This window comes from Sinocyclocheilus rhinocerous, unplaced genomic scaffold (assembly GCF_001515625.1).
Source record: "Sinocyclocheilus rhinocerous isolate Xijiao unplaced genomic scaffold, SAMN03320098_v1.1 scaffold1267, whole genome shotgun sequence".
Taxonomy (NCBI): domain Eukaryota; kingdom Metazoa; phylum Chordata; class Actinopteri; order Cypriniformes; family Cyprinidae; genus Sinocyclocheilus; species Sinocyclocheilus rhinocerous.
Genome location: NW_015661278.1, coordinates 114,874 through 120,953, shown reverse-complemented (window position 1 = coordinate 120,953; position 6,080 = coordinate 114,874). Strand labels below are relative to the sequence as shown.

Below are 6,080 nucleotides of genomic sequence, written 5' to 3'. Positions count from 1 at the left end.
ATATATATATAATTGTCTTCAATTTTTGGCATCTTACACATTTGTTGATTTTTTTTTAAATATAAAGATAGGGAAAAAATGCCATAATAATAAAACTAAAATAACATTAGAAAATAATACAAAATTATAATTTTTCTCTCTACTTCTCTGTGCTCTTCCCTCCTGCTGTTGCTCCAAACCGGCTTGATGTTAAAACATTACAATGAAGTGGATCGGTTTGCTCATACAAATGAATATTTGAATTAAGATCCAGCTTTCTAGATATAGATTTCTAGATATAGACTCTTTAGATCCCATATATACAAGCTGCTAGGCTCTGTGATGGGTTACCCACTAGCTCGTGTCTGCATTACAATAAATATTTCACTTTGTGCTTTCTGTTGCTACAACATTAGGAAATTACAGTCAGATCATCTCAAAAGCATGTGTTTTGGCAGATACAACACGAGCTACATTGAGAACGTGGAAAAGATCTGAAAACAAATGATTTGGAATGTACAATAAACCACACACGAGAATATATACAAAACCCAGCATAATTAATCAGAATCAATCCTTGTAGGGTGTAAATTAACTAGTTGCAGTAACCAAAAACGTAAACGCATCCAAATATGGCATATGAGGAGATAATTGTGTCTCGCCCCTTGGTTCTAAAGTGTGTGATTACTGATACAGCAATTAAAATAGTAACAGTCTCTATACAGTTGCCTGTAATGATGTGAGAGGATTATTCAGCCTTATCTATGTTCTGCATCAGAGATAAACACGGCTAATGATATCCCACCGGTCTACTAGGATGATTCAAACCTCCTCCTTCTCCAGAATGTTTGCTCTGTTTACCAAGGTTCTCTTTTGGTCTTAAAGCGAACAAGTAGTTTAAGACAGCTAAACCTCAGATCTGTGTGGTGAAACTTAGAGAATATTACAGGTTCTGTACAAGGTCTATTTGTGGCATGTCGTCAATTACCACAGAAGGTAATTTTGATAATCTTGGTTACTGTAAAGCAATTACAATGTAAGTAAATGGGTCAACACTACAGACTATGCAAATAACTACAGTATATGTAAAACAAATAAACCCTATAAACTTTACAAAATATTCACAGTGAAAATGGCTTAATACATAATTAACCAGATGTAATTCAAGAAGTAACAAAAAATTAAACCATACAGAACAGTATTTCCACTACTAAAACAAACAAAAAAAATGGCATAGAAACAGTTTTCACTCAGAAATTGCTAGTAAATTTGATCAATTACAATGACATGGCAAGTAAAACTTTGAATTAATCATGATATTTTGAAGTGGAAAGACTGAAATAGTATTTTCTTGTAAAATGTACTGCAAGCTTTTATTTACAACTTCAAAATATATTTTTACAGTGTAGAAGACGGTAACAGTAATACAACAAACAAGTGCGTTTTCCAGTTGACTTACATTGTAGCAAACAAATGTTATTGTAACTGGGTTTTTTTTATTTAATTTTCTTTAATTATTTTCTTTAGTAAACATTTGCATCACAAATTCTGCCAGAATTTTCCCAAAACAATTTCTGCTCAAATTGTACGATGGCATCAGATGTCTTGACATAAAGCTGTTTACCAGCAAATATGTTTACATCCTCTGCATAATCTTTGCAGTATTTAAATGGGAATTGTGGCATTATTCATGTTAAACATCTGTCAAGCACTTTGAATTGTTATCGTGCGTTTACATTAAATATTCACAACCATATTCAGTTTTATCAAAAACTAATGTGCTCTGTGCACTACAGAAGCTATACAATATGTTGACATAGATTAATTAGTTGCTCATGTGTCGTTGCATTAATAATTTTACAGTAACAGACATGAGTTGCAAGCACTCACATGTGAAAATGTAATATTTATGTCACTTTCCTCCAGCCTCCCACAACACAGCTAATGGCTACAGAGGTTTCAGCAGACCTCACAGATCTGTTCTAAGAGCTTGACTTTTTGCTCTACATGGACTATTTAGAAAGCATTTATGAAAATACACCCATACACATGGGACTTAACACCAGCCGGCCTGTGTCACAGACCCTCGGTCGTGAGCATTAAGAAACACATTTAAAGCCCATGTTGTGGCTCGCTAGCCACCTGCATCCTTTCAGAAAACTGTTTGCTTATTTCCCTATGGCCTCACACTTGCTCTGAGTCTCTGACTGTTTTGATATACTCTAGGGCTGGGATTTCACAAAGCATCCCCGTTGGACACAAGCTCTTTCTGAACACGATGAGAGCTGCAGTGATGAGACTTGATGTGAGGAGGGTGATGCTCTCTGACACAATTCATGAGGCGTGCAAGCAGTTTTACATTCTCCACCGCAACACATTTTGACTCAAAACGCTTGTGATGCTACAGGCCCCAAATTTCATTTGGTTGTGGCGGAACTCATGATATGCCATTACTTTAGTGTTTTACTGTTTGTTTTTAGCAGGAAAGTGAGGGGAAGTACAAATCAGGCCATGGCCTGCAATTGTACCTCAAGTCAAAGGCTTTTGGGTTTGAAGTCAACATGAAATTAAAATTGATGCTATTTAATTTTCTTAATAAACATTACTGGTCTTATTTTGTGGAAGCCTGGTACATCTCAGAGTAAAAAAATAGAAGTGAAATTGTGAGATAATATAACAGTCACATTGTGATAAAATTGCATAATGACGTCTGCAAACTTTGAATAAAAAGTTCCACTCAGAGATTTAAACTTACATTGTAAGATATAAAATTAAATTGAGATATAAAGTCATGTTTACAAGAAACAAAACTGCAATTGTGAGATAAAGTCACATTGTTAGGTGTAAAATGCTACTGTGAGATATAAAGTAAAAAAATTGTGTAATGGCATCTTTGAAATTTGAACGTTGCGTCTTTGCATCAAATGGTGAGATAAAAAATGTTCTCTTTGAGAGTTAAACTCACATTGTGAGATGTAAAGTCAAAATTTGAGATATGAAGTCGAAAATTGTGTAATGGCATCTTCAAACTTCAAATGTGAAGCATCTTCCATTAAATGATCAGATAAAAAGTTCCATTTTGAGATTTAAGCTCTCATTGCGAAATGCAAAGTTGAGTTGTGAGATAAAGTTGTATTTACAAGAAGCAAACTGTAATTGCGAGATAAAGTCATATTGTGATATATAAAGTCAAAAATTGTATAATGGCATCTTCGAAAATCGAATGGGAAGCATCTTCCATCAAATTACGAAATTAAAAGTGCAATTGTGAGATAAAGTCAGACTGTTGGGTATAAAGTCACATTGTGTGATATAGTTAAACTTGCTTAATGGCATCTTCAAACTTCAAAATGTAAAACATCTTGTACTCAAATTACAAGATAAACATTTCCACTGAGATTTAAAAGTTACATTGTGAGATGTAATGTCACAATAACGCAAGGTAATAAATGTAATAAAGTCACAATGGCTAGATGTAAAGCTTTCAAATTTGCAATTTGAGATTTAAACTCCCATTGCAAGATGTAAAGTGATAATTGCGAGAAACAAAGCTGCAATTGTGAGAGAGTCCCATTGTTAAAGTCCTATTGCGATAAATAGTTTAAAAATTGCAAGAAATGTCAGTTACAAGAAAAATTTGCAATTGCAAAGCTCCATTTTGAGATTTGAACTGAAAATAACTGAAAAGTCGCAATTACAAGAAAAAAAAGATATAAAGTCATAATTATTTATTTTTTATTCTTAAGCGGTAACATCTTCCATAATTTATGTACACATTATGCTAAAAAAGAAAAAAAAATGTAAATACCTCACATTACAGAAGTGAAATGGGTTGCGAATGTGTTTCATTTTAACTTGAATATTACAGACAGATGAACGCCGGCACATGTTTGCATTTGAAACCAGAAGCAGTGTTATTTTGATCGATTAAATACAGCAACATCAGTGTTTTGCCATTAAAACAGGATGCTTCTTGTCATAATGATTCTCCGTAGTCTGTAAGTAACTATTGATTTCTCTGACATGTCGCTGGGTCGCTGGCCCAGAAGGCTTGCTGCCTTGAGCTCTAGTAAATACAGTATATGTTTGCTATCACTCACTCATAGGCCACCAACATGAAAATGACAACAGCCACAGTTACAGAAGTCTAAAAATATCAGAGCTGTGGGACTCATTTCTCACAGAAGCCATAACCTACAAACCCAGGAATTCTTCAGCACAGATTTTTTTATCTAGTCGGTGAGAAGCAGGCATTAAATCCGATGTTCTTCCTAGCATCACTGTTATTATTAGTGGTTGACGGTGGGTAACACACAGATTTTTTTTTTTTTTTTTTTTTAGCCAGTCGTTGAGAAGCAGACATTAAAATGGAACATTCTTTCTTCCTAGTGTTACTGTAATTATTAGTGGTTGATGGTGGGTAACAACCTGGCAACCATCCATAACAACTTGGTGGCAATGTAAATACATCAATATGGTAGTCAAATAGTACCATGATATTACCATTTGATACCATCAAGGTGTTTCCACAGTAACAAAAAGCTCTATATTTTTCCACAAAAGGAGCTTTTATTGCATTAGATGATCAACAGATACCAAAGCGTTCTATAAAAAGAGTATTTTGGAGTTTAGGCCACCCACCGATCTTTTTAGGACAACAGTGCCAGAAGAGGCAGGGTTCCACGCGCTGATGGAAGATTCGGCCCACCTGGAGGTCATTCTGCTCTGATAACCTCTTCGCTCTCCTCTTTTTATTAGCCGTCTCCATCCTTTGGCTTCCGATTGGCTACTCCTCCCTTTGGGGTTGGCTTCATTTGAGCGTGAGAAATCCCAGCCTATTTATTAATATTGGCTGTGTTTGTACGCCTGAGACTGCCAAAAACCCTCACTGCTGCTTTGTCATGTAACATTAAATTTGGTCTATTGGAGAATTTACTTCGAAAGGATCATTTAATAATTCAGGATAATGAGTTTGATAAATGATACTGATAGTTTATATTACAATTGGCTGAAGTTGTGAGGTGTTACCTGGAAATGTGTTTCCAAATTATCTGTTACTTTCACTGGGCTTCATTTGTGAAACGCAAGCAGAGCGGATTTGATTGTATGAAAAATAGCAACAAAATATATACATTTAGCGTGTATAGTATAAAAGTAATATTGTGTTAAAAATATACATAAAAAAATGTTTATGTGTGTATATATATATATATATATATATATACACACACACACACACACACACAGTCCCGGCGCCATGGGCGGGCATTGGGGGGCCTGGCCTGCCCTGTGAGTCACTAGTGCCCGCCCTGGACGAGCCTGCTGTCTCCCTTCACCTGTTCACCAGCTCCACGTCCCACCAACCACCAGTCCTTGCTTGTTTGCACAATATATATTTTTTTATCAATAGGCTACTGTTATCAAAAGTTATCGTTTTGTATATATATAACTCCTGAATAAAAATAAAAATGTGTTTGGTCTGATTTAAAAAAAAAATATGTTAAACGTATTTGATTGGTTTGTCGATAGTGAGCGCGGAAATGTTTGGTTGTTTGCTAAGCATAGCGCTACCTCTTAAAGGGATCCCTGGGTATTAAGACTTGTATGGCTTAATGTAACGTAAATGATGTCTCTTCCTGAAATATGTAGTAGAAGACCCATTAAAGATTTATGTTATTTTAAAAATCACATCGTTTTATACATATTTTGGACTATGGGGGGCGCCATTATTCTGATGACGTAAAATGGTTGCACTCGGTGAGCTACTGCCGCTACCTGTTGCTAATTTTACCACAACCCAACTCGGAATAGACAACTCGGAAAATAAAATACTGTTATGATGACCACAGCTACTGAAAGAGCTTACAGGTGGAGATGGATAAGCATAGGCTTAAACCAAATGCTGTACCATCGATTTTTCCCCACATGGAGTCTAAACGCCCCGGATCTCGAGGAAAATCTGCGCTGAGAAACTCCTCTAGCGGCCGCGCGTCATGATTAGCATCGGCATGTTTACAGGATGACATAGCGTTTCTCAGCCGTTTGTAAGCTCTTTCAGTAGCTGTGGTCTACTAAAAGACTCAAAGGCATCAGGACTAAAG

At 35.8% G+C, this 6,080-nt stretch overlaps 1 protein-coding gene across 1 annotated transcript in view; it reads left to right on the top strand.

The window, feature by feature from the left end:
* LOC107726269 (metabotropic glutamate receptor 7-like) overlaps window positions 1–6,080 on the top strand; it is a gene marked incomplete at its 3' end in the record, with an annotated part of 108,100 nt that overhangs the window by 1,766 nt on the left and 100,254 nt on the right. The window lies entirely within an intron of this gene.